At 48.0% G+C, this 12,570-nt stretch overlaps 1 protein-coding gene across 12 annotated transcripts in view; it reads right to left on the bottom strand.

Moving 5' to 3' along the window:
- Positions 1-12,570, bottom strand: part of UROS (uroporphyrinogen III synthase) — a 1,119,872-nt gene that overhangs the window by 1,070,742 nt on the left and 36,560 nt on the right. Inside the window, exon 1 of one of the 12 annotated variants that reach the window (XM_069611498.1) lies at positions 3,544-3,587. The exons of 10 other annotated variants lie outside the window; for them this stretch is intronic. The gene's annotated coding sequence lies outside the window, so the exon portion shown is untranslated. Of the gene's footprint in view, positions 1-875; positions 1,072-3,543; positions 3,588-12,570 lie in introns of those variants that run through there. One more of the 12 variants, XM_069611499.1, reaches the window with a different exon arrangement.

Raw genomic sequence — 12,570 nt, 5'->3', positions numbered from 1 at the left:
ACATGCCCCGCGCTCTCTCAAAGATGCAGAAACTGTGACAGAGAAGGGCACTTTTAGTTCGTCTGCAGGGAAGGCAGACCATTTCCCACTCCATGAATGTCCCCACAACCGCAAACCATAATGTACGGTTGAGCTCTGTTAGGCAGAAACCTGTGCAGTTCCCTCTGGGACCACTGCAAAAGATTTAGGACTACAGGTGTTTGGCAGTAAACCCACTTGGTAGCAGTCTGTACCACACAGATTCACTTGGTAGCTGTGGCTGAGCAGTCAGACTTCCCTCAAGAAGAGTTAGGCAGTATACAGAGTATTCACAATAGGTCAAGAGAACACAATAGAACAAGTAAACACTGACCAGGGCTTGGTGTAAAAGAGATATAATTATTTATTTAAAACCACATCTAGAAAAACACACAGGCACTAATAGTAAGCAATTCAAAAACACGGTCACTAAAAGATATATACTCCCTTAAAAGAATTTTAGACAAGTCTTAAGTAAAGCCCCACTTATTTTCAGACAGCGGTGAGCACTTAACGTAGATGGCACTCTAATAATTCGTTTTAAAAAGGGAGAGAAAAGCAGAGAATAAATTGAAACAGATCCCAACACGTTTTCACGAACACAACAAGAGAGGAAGGTAAAGTAACACTGTGAATTCAGAGTCAGTAGGCCGGATCCGCTTTAAGAGGATCAAAACAAAATGTGTCCAAGGTCACACGGTTGCAGTGCACAAAAGTCTTGTAACGGTTCAAAAAGGAGTTGGAGCAAAGAAAGGGACCAGTAAGAGGGTCAAGGCGGCCAGCCCAGTCCAGAAGGTTAAGGGGTTATTATTACCTTGTAGCAATCTTTAGAAAGGGAGGCCTGGCGGACACGGTACCTTAAAGTGGTGAGAACACTCCAGCGGGGGCAGTTGTTCCTGGCAGCGGATGCAAGTCGGTGCTTCGTCCGGGGGAAGAGAGGATCACGTCGGGGAGGAAGACAGGGGTCCGTTGCACTGCCAGGGAAGAAACCAGCCGCAGAGTTTCTCAGGTACAAGGAGCGGTCCGTTGATTTGCAGTTCAGTGGTAAGTGGCTATCGGGCCGTCGGGGTGCTTGGCACGGGCAGTTCAACCACAAACCGGTCTGGGGTGTGAAGAAAAGAAGGTAAACTGGTTGTGCCCACTCCTAGTAAAGCCAATGGTGACTTTACATGCCCTGGGAGACAGTAGTCAGTCCCAGGGTATGGAGTCTATGGTGGGGTGTCAATGTGACAACCCTGTGTCACTGCACGGAGGGTGCTGTGTAACACGCATAGTAAAAACACATGAGACCGTATGGAGTAAAGGACCCCATAGCCCATAAAACACATTAACAGTCAAAGGAACACCATAAATCATGTCCAAGAGTGGGAGAAAAAGAGTCTCACTCTTGGCAGGAGAAAAAAACAAACTCCAGAAATCCAGCAAAGCTGCTGGGGGACTCACTAGGTTAGGAAATTCAGCCTAAAGAGAGAATTCTCCCTAACACTCGCCTCCCCCCCCAGACTAAGGAACAGGAGGATTTAATCCACTCCTGGATGAATATCATACCTCTAGTCGATGACATACATCCTAGAGAGACCATCAGCATTTTGGTATGGTCCAATCAAAGGTTTTCCTTTGTAAGCTATATGACCTACAAACCCTTTGAGGAACATCAGTCTTTTTAAAGTTATAGGGGATATGGTTGACCAGTCCCTCAGAAGTTGTTACAACTTCTGAACCTGTGTTAGGCTTTTTCAAGGGGTCCTTATAAAGGATTCCCTTAGATCTAGAGGGGCCTCCAGAGGTCCTCACCACCTCTCTGTTGGGAGAAGGTGGGGTTTTAGGCCTCTTGGTTGGAGGGGATGGAGATAAGCAAGGTACATGCTTCTCCTTCCTCTTAGATCTACCTTTACCTACTTTAGGAGTTTCCCCCTTAAGTCTAGGAATTGGATTGGAGTCTTCTGTGGAAGGTCCAACAGTCTGAAGGTTTTTGGCCTTAGACTTTTCTTTTCTGGTTTTCCACCAGCACTGAGAATTACCCGTTCTCTTAGGCCTAGTTAGGGTTCCAGTAGGTCTAACCACCTCTTCCTCAGAAGCAGGGGGAGTCACAGACTATAACTGGGGGAACAATGATGGAGCTTGGTTGGGGCTCCCATTTCCCTAACATGTTAGCCTGAAATTTGCCTGGGTCAGAGGTCAACTTACCAACACCAGGGCTTGTAGAGGGGTCCTCAGTAGAGGTTCCCACAGGCTTAGAGTCCCTCCTTAAGGTGGCTGCTCTAGCCAATTTGGTTTGGTTCTGAGTCTCCATACTGGGAGGCCTGGGGGTACTGGATACTACTCGTAGAGTTCTTAGATCATTCCCCAAAAGGACTCTCCCAGGAACCTCAGTCTGAACACTGACAGGAATCAACACTGTCATGTCATTACACTGAATGAGGGCTGGTAGAATTGGAACCATTTGGACAGGGCCTCCAGACATCTTAGTGGGACCTTGGGTGCCTTAGCAACATCCTCAGGACTGAAAAAGCTTTCATCCACTACTGTTCTGCTGGCCCCAGAGTCTCGCCTGGCAGGGGTATCCTGGCCATTGACAAGAACACTGCCCATATAATAAACTTTAGAGTTTTCTGGTATGGAGTTGTACACACTCCTATTCTGATCACTAACCAGACCCATGGACTCTACTGTTACACTTGCTTGGAAACCCAAAGGTTCTTCAGCAAAGAGTTCAAAGTGAGCACTAGCCATTTGGGCTTCCTCCTCAGGAGTGAAGGCTAAGGAGACTGTGCTGATCCCTGTAGGTTTACCCTTACATCTGGGATCTCCTTTGATGTGGTCAGTTGCCCCGCAGAGATAGCATGTTCCAAATGCTCTCTGGAAGGGTGGCTTGGCCTGACCTCTTTCTGGTTTGTGACCAGAAGGTACACTAGCCTGTTGTGGTTTACCCTGGGACTTACCCTGGTTATTTTGTTGTTTGGGGCGGTACTAGAAATCTCTTGGTTCCCTTTTGGTGGCTGTTTTCCCTCATCCTGTTTGAGTGACCCCTGAATCCTTGTGAGTGGCCCTGTTGGCAACCCACAAGTCAGCAGCCTTAGCTAGCTTCCTGGAATCTAAATCCTTTGAATCAGCCAAGTGCTGTCTGAGCTCAGGAGAGCAGGCATCATACATTGACTCCAACATTACAAGATTTCTCATTCCCTCATAAGTGTTCACCTTGTAACCCTTAATCCATCCCTCTAGGTTTTTTCAAACTTTCACTCACCCAGGTAGCCCAAGGGGTACCATCATGCTTTTTGAGGGTCCTAAACCTCTTAAGGTACTGGGAAGGGGTCTTCCCAAATCTAGCTATCAAAGCTAGTTTCACACATTCATAATCCTTCTTATCCACCTCCCCCAACTCCATTACCACATCAGTTGCAACAGGGGGAAGCCTAAAGAACAACCAGGGAAGTAACTCATTCCCTGTGATGTCCTGGAGCCCATGATTATACTCAAACATTTTTAACCAATCCAACACATCCAACTTAGGTTCATACATACCCACTAATTCCTTAGGCATCCGGGGTCTTTTGGGACTGGAACTCCTAGAAGAACCAGAGGAGAGAGAAGCATTTTCCACAGACAACTTTTTCATTTCTAGTTCATGATTAAGCTCTATTTCTCTGAGTCTTAACTCAGCTTGCTTCTGCTCAGCCTGGGCATTCATTCTTCTGAACTCTAGCTCTTGGTTTCTTTCAGATTGAGCAATAAAACGTTTGTACCCTAATTCAAGCTTCATTTTTTCAAGTTCAAAATAAGCAGGGTTACATGTAGGACCTGGTATAGGCCCAGTAGGTACAGTAGGTAAGGCAGACAGAGGCTCAGAGTGGCTAACTTCATTAGGTTCATTTTCCTCTTCGGACTCATTATCAAGACTTTGATTCAGATCAATACCATCACTGTTATCTACATTTGCTAGGGGGTAGATTCCTCTGTACCACCCAGACTTTGGTTTTCTAACAATCTTTCTATAAGTTCCATTTTCTTGCCCTTCTCAGAGAGATTCATATGTCTACACAATACTTTTAAGCAATCAGCAGTTTTGGCAGACAATGATTCTAGGGTATAACTCTCCATAGCAGACAGTTAGAAAATCAGCTTTTTAGTGCTAAGCTCTGTGGTTAGTTATCCTAAAGTGTTCAACAAGCACTCTAAAGTGTATACTCAATACAAATCCCACCACTGTACACCAGTGTTAGGCAGAAACCTGTGCAGTTCCCTCTGGGACCACTGCAAAAGATTTAGGACTACAGGTGTTTGGCAGTAAACCCACTTGGTAGCAGTCTGTACCACACAGATTCACTTGGTAGCTGCGGCTGAGCAGTCAGACCTCCCTCAAGAAGAGTTAGGCAGTATACAGAGTATTCACAATAGGTCAAGAGAACACAATAGAACAAGTAAACACTGACCAGGGCTTGGTGTAAAAGAGATATAATTATTTATTTAAAACCACATCTAGAAAAACACACAGGCACTAGCAGTAAGCAATTCAAAAACATGGTCACTAAAAGATATACACTCCCTTAAAAGAATTTTAGACAAGTCTTAAGTAAAGTCCCACTTATTTTCAGACAGCGGTGAGCGCTTAACGTAGATGGCACTCTAATAATTCGTTTTAAAAAGGGAGAGAAAAACAGAGAATAAATTGAAACAGATCCCAACACGTTTTCACGAACACAACAAGAGAGGAAGGCAAAGTAACACCGTGAATTCAGAGTCAGTAGGCCGGATCCGCTTTAAGAGGTTCAAAACGAAATGTGTCCAAGGTCACACGGTTGCAGTGCACAAAAGTCTTGTAACGGTTCAAAAAGGAGTTGGAGCACAGAAAGGGACCAGTTAGAGGGTCAAGGTGGCCAGTCCAGAAGGTTAAGGGGTTATTACCTTGTAGCAATCTTTAGAAAGGGAGGCCTGGCGGACACGGTACCTTAAAGTGGTGAGAACACTCCAGCGGGGGCAGTTGTTCCTGGCAGCGGATGCAAGTCGGTGCTTCGTCCGGGGGGAAAGAGGATCTCGTCGGGGAGGAAGACAGGGGTCCGTTGCACTGCAAGGGAAGAAACCAGCCACGGAGTTTCTCAGGTACAAGGAGCAGTCTGTTGATTTGCGGTTCAGTGGTAAGTGGCTATCCGGCCGCCGGGGAGCTTGGCATGGGCAGTTCGACCACAAACCAGTCTGGGGTGCGAAGAAAAGAAGGTAAACTGGTTGTGCCCACCAGTCAGGGGAAAAAGCCTCTCCAGCCGGGAGATCTCCTCTGTCGGCGGGAAGTGGTGAGTCGGTTCCGCAGGGCTCCATCGGTGGTGTCGTCGTGGTAGGTCGGCTCAGCTTCTCCCTCGTCGGATTTTCAGGTCCTGTGGCGACTTCTGAAGTTCCAGTCCCCAAAGCCCTGCTTTTTATGCAGCATACCCCCATTCACTCAGCCTAGCTGTCAATCAAACATGCTAAGTGGTGGGCCAATCACACAAGAGTGCGACTTGAGTTACCAAGGTAACTCAGTCCAGGGTGCCTAAACCCCTTCCCACTCCCCCTGTGGTACCCAGACAGAGTGGCACCACTTTTGGAGGCTTCTGTGGAGAAACCCGCCAAAAAGTGGAACAAAGGGCTCGACTTGGGTTGGAGTCACAGAAGAGAACACAAACGCCATTTTAGAATCGAGTCCTGGCCGAAAATACCAACCGGCAAATTAATATTAAATAAATAAACCGGCGGTAGGTTTGAGGCTATGAGAATTAAATAATTAAAGTTGGTAGCCTCGAACAATGGGAAAATCCCATAGGGATATATTCGCGGTCGAATATAAAAGGTAGTATCCACTGCCACCAGCCAAAACTCGATCGGGGGGACGGAGACCAAGGCACTATGTAAAAGCTGTGGAAGAGCACCACCCCGAAGACTACTCCCAGTACTTTGAGACCTACGATCAAGGCCTGCATCTTGTCGACGAATATGATGGGCCACCACAACCATATCACAGTCACAACTTGCAACAACAATTTGGATCCCCTTACAGAGGGGACGACTATGACCAATACTATCAGGATGAATACGTAGATGATAAGAAGCAAAAGAGGCACCCAGGATAGCCGTCCACATTGGTGGGAGACAGTTCTGCTTCCTAGTGGACTCTGGTGCCACCGTCAACATTATGGGTGAACAAGAGTTTCTACAAATCCCCCAAAGACCGACTCTAGCCAAGACAAGGATCTCAAGCGCCAACTCATTCATAAAGGATTTACCACAGCCACAGTCATTCACGTAATCCAGAGCCCACCAAAAGGGCGATGACTGTTGAGCTATCATACTGCGTCCTGTTTAGGACTCATCGATATCCATTTCCACGAAGGGGGTGTAGCACCATCAAGCGATATGAAAGAGAGCATTTGCGTGATGACCAACAAACCCACACCTAAGACCCTTATCACAAAAGAGACGATCGTAGCGTCATTCTCGCTACTCTGCAAAGGGCTGGGAAAATTGAAAGGACCTCCCATCAAGCTACATATTGACAACAGGGTCCAACCCGTCCCTCAACATCCCAGGAGGGTAGGATTCCACCTGCAAGAATCAGTCTTGTGAGAGCTCAATCAGCTGCTCAACGACAGCATAATTGAACCGGCAACAGGACAGACCCCGTGGGTTTAACATCTGGTGATTGTGCCCAGCTGAATAAGTCTGTGCTATTCTCTAAACTGGACCTCAACCAGGGGTACCACCAGATGGAACTGCACCCTGAGTAAAGGGGCATCACCATTTTTGCCACCCATGATGGTTTATTTCGATATAGACACCTCAATTTTGGCATTTCATCGGCAGCTGAAATCTTTCAGGAGGCCATCAGGCAAGCCATCAGGCCAGTACGCAGGGCCCTAAACTACATTGAAGACATCCTTGTAATCGTCAAATCCCGAGAAGAGCACGACACTGCGCTGCTTGTGACTTGCAACGCCGTCCAAGAAGCGGGTATCACCCTTAAAATCGTTAAGTGCTGCTTCCGCAAAACCAAATTAAAATTCTTCGGACACATCTTCTCTGCGGACGACATGACGCCGGATCCCGACAAGGCCAACACCATTGCCAACCTCTGGGAACCGACGCAAGTAGCGGACATTCAGTCATTTCTGGGGATGGCAGGCTACTGCGCTCGCTATATCCCCCACTATGCATCCATGACAGAACCTCTACGGCGCCTGTTACAGAAGGACACTGTGTTCACCTGGTCGACTGAGTGTCAAGAAGCATTCGACAATATAAAAACAGCGCTGGCAGAAGCCCGTCGTCTAGCATACTTCGACCCCGACTGGCACACAGAAATCGTTGTGGATGCGAGCTACAATAGTCTAGGTGCAATACTCGCCCAGACGAGTGGGGTCGACACTCACCCCAGGCACATCGTTCCTTATGCAAGCAGAGCACTAGTCCCACCCGAATCCGCCTACTCACAAGCAGAAAAAAAAGAGAGCCTGGCGCAGTCTGGGCCTGTGAAAATGTTCACAACTTTATCATAGGAAGGAAATGCACACTCATCACAGACCATCAGGCCCTGCTGTGCCTATTTGGCAATCCCTGGACCAAAATGCCCCCCAGGATAAAACGGTGGGGCATCAGACTTCAAGAATACGATTTTGACATCATCCACAGGCCCAGGGGTGAAAACAACCCGGCGGACTACCTGTCATGCCACCCGGCAGGCATGCCTATCCCGAGAGCTAGCGACACGCAATATATAAACTACGTGGCCTTCAACGCACTCCCACCGGCAATTTCACTGGAGATGGTCGCCGCAGCATCCGCGGCAGACCCATCGATGGCATTAGCGATCAGCCTAATGGAAAACAACAAGTGGAAAGATTATCAGCCTGCCGTTCTAAACCACCCGGGGGTTTGCAGAGACGAGATGGACAGGCTTGCAAAGAGACACACGGAACTGACCATGAAAGACCATGCAACGCTGCTCAGAGGATGCCGTCTAGTCATTCTTGTGACGCTCAGAGCAGAGATAATCAAGACGGCACACAAGGGACACAAAGGTGCTGATAACACAAAGCAGTGTCATGTGTGGTTTCCTTTCCTAGATTCCATGGTTGACAGATGGCTAAAGAACTGCATAGCATGCCAATGCACAGCCAGGGCAGAGGCCCAGTCCCGCTCCAACCAACACACATCCCAGACAAACCATGGGAGAGAGTAGCAGTTGACTTTTATGGGCCCATGGAATCGGGAGATTACCTTTTGCTATTCATAGACGAACACTCAAGGTTCCTGATTGTCACAAAGGTAGCAACCACTGCATTTGCCCATGTAGAAGCCACATTCAATGAAGTCTTGAGCGAATGGGGAATCCCTGGCACAATCAAATCCGACAAGGGGCCCCTGTTTAGCGGTCACAAGTTCACATCCTTTGCAAAACACATGGGATTCACCCATTAGAAGATTACCCCCAGATGGCCCCAAGCCAATGGAATGGCCGAACGGTTCATGGCCACCATTGAGAAAACGATGCAGAGAGTTTGCATCTAGGGCGCTGACCCCCATCAAGCACTGGGCCGGTTACTCCATGACTACGAAACACACCCCACGAAGCCACCAACAGGGCGACGGCAGAGCTAATGATGCAATACAAGGTTCGCACCTGCATCGTGAGGCATCTGACAACCCAAAGGGATGGAGATCCCGAAAATCATAAGAAGGGACACCGAGTGGAAAGAGAAGACTTGGGCGGACACAGACATGAGGAGAGGAGCAAGACCCAAAGAGTTCCAAGTAGGTGATGAAGTTCTGGTACAGCAAGCGACCTCCAAGAAGACTGATGCCCGGTTCGCACCAAAGCCGCTCAAAGTCACAGCCATCAAGGGCACCATGGTGACGGCTGAGAATGCAGAAAAAGAAGTAACAAAAAATAGTTACCAATTCAAACACTTTGTTAAGAGAGAGATGAGAGACCCCCACCACCTGATCCTGACCCTGAGCCTCTAGAACCCAGAGATCACCCGTGGTTTCCACCGGGTGAAACCCGTCAACAAGTGCCGGAACCATCGGGAGCGGCAGAAACGCTTACGGGTAATGAGAGGAGTGAAAGGCCCCATCGGATCATCAGAAAGCCACCTCACCTAGTCGAAGAGTGCTAGCCGGATGTCAGGACATTTGTCCAGGGGTGATGTTACAAGACTCGGTCCCTTTAAGGAAGACAGAGACCATGCGAGGGATGACGTTGGAGCGGGGAGGTGTAAGGGGGGGAAAAGTGAGTTTGTAGTTGATACTGAATAAAGCAAGACGTTCCAAACTACTCTGGGATATGTGTTATAAAATGGATGTCCGGCTTGGCAGCTGTTTGTTTTAGATACAACTCATGGGCAAGCCTTTGCCTCGAGCAAGCTAATTGAGTGAGGCGGACTGAGCCAACACGTTCATTGAGCCCATGCCTCTGACAAGACCCACCGGCTGGACAGGCGCACACTCTGCAGGATCTGCACTTTCCTGCAGACCGCGTTGGGGACAATTCAGACAGAGCTCCGACACAGGTGTGCCCCTGCCCAGCGTGCGCTCCCGCAGACGCCAGAGTGCATTCAGGTCTCCTAGGAGACTAAGAACAGGGAGTTTCAAGCACCTCCCTCACATACTGTCCACCCCAGAAATGGCGAAAAAAGTCGACCGGAGTCTGTTTGTACAGATAGGTCTTGTGCGCCATATTGGAAAACATGGCTGACCCGATTTTTAGCTACCGGTGTTCACGGTCGGGAAAAATCATGGTAGTTTGTTTAAAACCACTGCCACCAGCCATTTCAAGTAGAACAGTGTAACATTTGACTGTTACATGAGTGTTTAGACTCAGGGGAAGCTAGGCAACCCCTCCAGCACTCTATAGGAGGATAGTGTGTGCTGGGTCTGTAATTTTAAAAAGACTAGTAAAGTAAATTTTACTTTACATGCTCTGGGAGACAGTAGTCAGTCCCAGAGAAGGTATTTAAACCTTGGGGAGTCTAAAAGACACCCCTGTTCCACTGCACTGAAGGTGCTGTGAGACACACAAGAAAAAGATGATGCCTATGGAGTTGTTTTAAACCTCTGTATCCAAAGAACACAAAAGTAAAACACACATCAAAATACATGGAAGAGTGGGAAAAAAGGTTCACACTCTTCCCAGGTAAAAATGTTAAATCCTAGAAATCCAGCAAAGTTGCTGGGGGTCTCGAAAGCTAAGGGAAATTAGCACATTTTGAGATTTCTCCCTAACACCTGGCCTAAGCACCGCCCACCTGGTGCCTTCTTGGTTGCCGCTCTTTTTCCCACTTCGCAAGCCCCGCCCAACTGGTGCCTTTCTGGTTGCCGCTCTTTTTCCCTATTTAAGGAGCCCTCCAGCCTCTTTTCCTTTGCAGATGGGGAGCATGTGCAAGTGCATCTAGGTCACCTGGTCTAAGCACCGCTCATCGGGTGCCTTCCTGGTTGCCGCTCTTTTTCACCACTTAGCAAGCCCCACCTACCTGGTGCCTTCCTGGTTGCTGCCATTTTTCCCTACCTAAGCCCACCAGGTGTTGCCCGTTTTGCTGGATTCTTCTACCCTGCTCCCTCGCCTCGCCCCTGCCCCCTCCAGCATACTTCGGCAGGCGTCTGTCCTGATACATTCTGGTTTCACCATCTTGTGGCCAATGCTTGATTTGACTTTAATGGACTTTATTGATTCACTGTGCGTCACCCTTTCTCATGGTGGCCCTGAATCATGCTGTTCCCATCTTCATCTTGTATCCAGGCTTGCAACATTATGTGTTACTTCTGCAATTGTAGTCGCTCTCCCCTCTTGCTTCTCCACTCATTGTGACTGCTTACTCTCTGTTCTCTCCTCCTCTCCCTTTCCCCCTTTCCTCCCCTTACTTTTTTCTATGCACTTACTGTATCAGAATTGTCCCTGGACCTAGTATGACAGCAACCTCGTCTGTCTCCTCCCCCGTCCCCTTACTTGTTCCCCCCCACCCCATCCAACACTATCTGAAATGCCGTAAGGCCTAGTACGATAGTTGCTTGTTTTGTTCCTCCCCTACCTTTCTGCACCCCTCTCCCTCACCTTTTGTTTTCTACGGCTCTACCAGAAATGTCATCAGGCCTAGTACGGTAGTCCCCTGTCCGTTTCCATTTCCATCCCACTCTCCCCCTCCCTTTCTATCTATGTGTTAGCTCTTGCACTATCTGAAATGTCGTCAGGCTGAGTATGATAGTTAATTTCACATCCTTACTGTTCATAGCCTGTACGAATGTCATTGCATTTTCCCTTGTTCCCTCCCTTGCCTTGAGGTGCTTTGAAACACATTGTTTATAGGTGCTATATAAATAAAAGATCATATCATCTTGGCTATTACGAAAAGAGAAGTCCGTTCTTGATAACTTGTAGGAAGAGTCAGAGAAGGTGGTCTTCATAGTTTTGAATGGCAAGTTAGGAAATGACGACTTGTATGCAGAGTTTGAAAAAGTAGTCTTAGTAGTCTTGGAAGGCAAGTTAGCTTTTGAATAAAGAGGAAATAAATACTGAGTTCCCGGGGGAGTGATCTTCACTACTCCCTGCCTCTTCCTCGTCTCAGTTGCTAGTACATTCTCCCTAATGGGAGTTTGTGAATTAGACACACCAACTTTACACACAGATGGGGAATGGGACTAACCATATGCCATTAAGGCACGGGGAATGGAAGGGATATCCTCAAAAGAAAAAGGGGAACACCATGTCTCGTCCGATGATGCCAAGACACTCCCCAGAGGGTTGCCAACCCCATGAGGTCCTCCCTCATATAGCCGCTCCAAGGGTCAGGATCAGGTAGCGGCTGCCATCCCCTGGCCACTTGGGGAGAAGCCACCCCCGGGAAAGGAGTGATGATATCATCAGATTCATCAGCTCTAAAGTTGTCCGATCTATGAAAGTCTCTTCCAAACAGGTTCTCCCCTGCTCCTCCAGAAAAATCAAGCACAACATCTCCACTCTCGCTAATGCCTTGACCAACTTCTGCAATCACTCCTTTGCTACTAGCTCTTCCCACTCTCCCTCAAGCACTCCCTAAAAACGCTGTCTGCTGAACCCTCTTGCCTGGCTAACTATTGCCCTATGTCCACTACCCCCTTCTTGGGCAAACTCTTGGAGAACTTGTTTATCTCCCAACTGACCCACCACACTCAATCTGTTGGCTATCTCCATGATCACCACTATGGCCTCAGAGCGACCAGAAGTACGGAAACTGCTCTTCTGAACACCTGTGAAAACCTGCTCTCAAACCTTGATTTCAACTCTCCCTCTGTTCTCATCCTCCTTGATCTCTTTTCTGCCTTTGACATGTTTGCACCCTCTTAAATCGACTGCATGACACCTTTGGTATTTCAGACCTCGCACTGGATTGTGAGAGACAGGCATGGTATCAAGGGATGACAGAGACAACAAATTGAGAATTCAACAATAGAATCTTCTTTAAGTATCAGGATGGGTTTAATGCCTAACAAGCCTATAGCCATAGTGGGGATTTCCCTACCTAAAGATACTAAGGAAAGTCTATGTCCGTAGGT

This window comes from Ambystoma mexicanum, chromosome 8, assembly GCF_040938575.1.
Source record: "Ambystoma mexicanum isolate Mex_15411 chromosome 8, UKY_AmexF1_1, whole genome shotgun sequence".
Taxonomy (NCBI): domain Eukaryota; kingdom Metazoa; phylum Chordata; class Amphibia; order Caudata; family Ambystomatidae; genus Ambystoma; species Ambystoma mexicanum.
The sequence above is the reverse complement of the archived record's forward strand: the minus strand, read 5'-3'. Positions and strand labels throughout refer to the sequence as shown.